Genomic DNA, 2,116 nt, shown 5'->3' on the forward strand with positions numbered 1-2,116 from the left:
TCTCTCTGTGGTTTCAATATTGGTGAAATTGATTTTTTTTTTGCTTGTTGTTGTTTTTATGTACAAAATTGTATATCTATGGTCTTAAAATGTCCTAATATGTTGTTCTTCTTTAAATCGAATGTGTGCACAATTTAGATGTTTTTTTTTCATTTATGTTCCTTTGCTCCAATGGCAGTGTTGCTATTTTATTTTTTTTCTCTTGCATTTGTGGTTGTTGTGGTCTTTTATGTGGATTCCTTCACTTTGTGTTTTTAATTGAATCTTGACATAACAAATTGATTGAAATAATTTAAAAAGTTCACCATGCAATGGTATATGGATGGGTCATAAAAAATTTCAGATGTATATTTTTTATTATAACATGGATGTCCTTATAATTAAAATAATTTGTTTTTAAAATTGAATTGTAATAAATCACCCTAGATCCTTAATCATGGATCTATCGTGTTTAGAGGGATCAAATCTCTCAAAGTGTGAAGCTCTTTTTTGAGTGAAAAACTTGAGGAAAGGTTTGCACCTAGAGATATTTGATCCCTCTTGATAGTTGATAGATCATGAATTAAGATAGATCTAGGCTGGTTATATAATACTATATAATGTCTATATTTGTATCTATGTGTCTCTATCTTATTACTTCTCTGTATATCACCCCCAAAACATACACACACTCTCTCTCCATATCTATCTGTATCTCTCCCAAGTCCCTCTTCCTCTCACTCTCTCTCTTCCCTCCCACTCACCTATCTCCCTCACTCTCTCTCCACCTCTCCCTTTTCACTCCCTCTATCTCTCAACCTTTCTCCCTCTATGTCTTTATTATTCCCTCTCTCTCTCCCCATCCAACTCCATATCTCTCTCCTTCTCTCTATTGAGTCCTCTCTCTCCCTCTCCCACCTCCCTTTGTCTCAAACTCCCATATCTCTCTCTCTCTCTCTCTCTCTCTCTCTCTCTCTCTCTCCACCTATATCTATATATGACTTTGTTATTTCCTCCCTCTCTTCCTCTCCAACTCCGTCTCTTTCTCTCTCCCTCTCTTTCTCTCCCCCCCTCTCTCCCTCTCTGTCCCGCCTCCATCTCTCTCTCCCCATCTCTCTCTCTCTATCTCTCTCTCCATATTTTAAATATGATCTCATTTTATTGTGTTTATGAAAGTATCCAATCTAAAAAAAACTCAATTGGTTGTAAAATATTAAACCTATATTTTGGATCAATTATGCCAAAAAAATACAATAATGAAAAACTTAAAAGAATTATCCACTATCTTTCCTCTATTATTGTTAGTCACTTTGCTTGCTCTCATCGCTTGTATCCTTAGTCAAGATAGATATGTCATGGTTCTTAATCATATTATTTATATTATGTAAATTTCAAATCTTTATATATGAAAGTATTCTCTTTTGTAATTTTATTAAAACCTTGATTTAATTTCTATGAGAATATTTTTAATAGTCATGATGATGGAGGGTTTAAATATATCTCATAAATAATTATAACCTTTTACCTTTTAGATTTAATTAAAAGATTTTATAAAATTAAATTAAAATAAAATATTTTGATTGTGAAATAAGCTATAGTTTTTGGGCATGTGATATTGATAAGCCATGGTATTGGCCCATGGTATTGTATCCAAGCCTATTTACACATAAATAATATCCATCGTATCTATGGTTAAGAATCTTGTCATATTTTTATAAAATATTTTGATTGTGAAATAAGTTATGATTTTTGGGCATATGGTGTTGATAAGGCATGTTATTGGCCCATGATATTGTAAGAAAGTTCATTCACAAGTTCATAATATCAATGGCATGGTGATTGTCAATATCCATAGTCAATAATCATGTCATAATGTTACAAAATCTTTTGATTGTGAAATAAGTTATGCTTTTTGGGCATGTGGTATTGATAAGATGGTATTAGCCCACCGTATTGTAAGAAAGCCTACTCACAAGTTAATAATATCTATGGTAAAGTGGGGGTGAATATCCATGGTTGAAAATCCTACCATATTGTTATAAAATATTTTGATTATGAAATAAGTTATGATTTTTAGGCATGTGGTATTGATAAGCCATGGTAATGGCCCATTGTATTGTAACAAAACCTAGTCACA

This window comes from Pinus tabuliformis, chromosome 6 (assembly GCF_031772625.1).
Source record: "Pinus tabuliformis cultivar Carrire ecotype Pingquan chromosome 6, CPIR1, whole genome shotgun sequence".
Lineage (NCBI taxonomy): Eukaryota > Viridiplantae > Streptophyta > Pinopsida > Pinales > Pinaceae > Pinus > Pinus tabuliformis.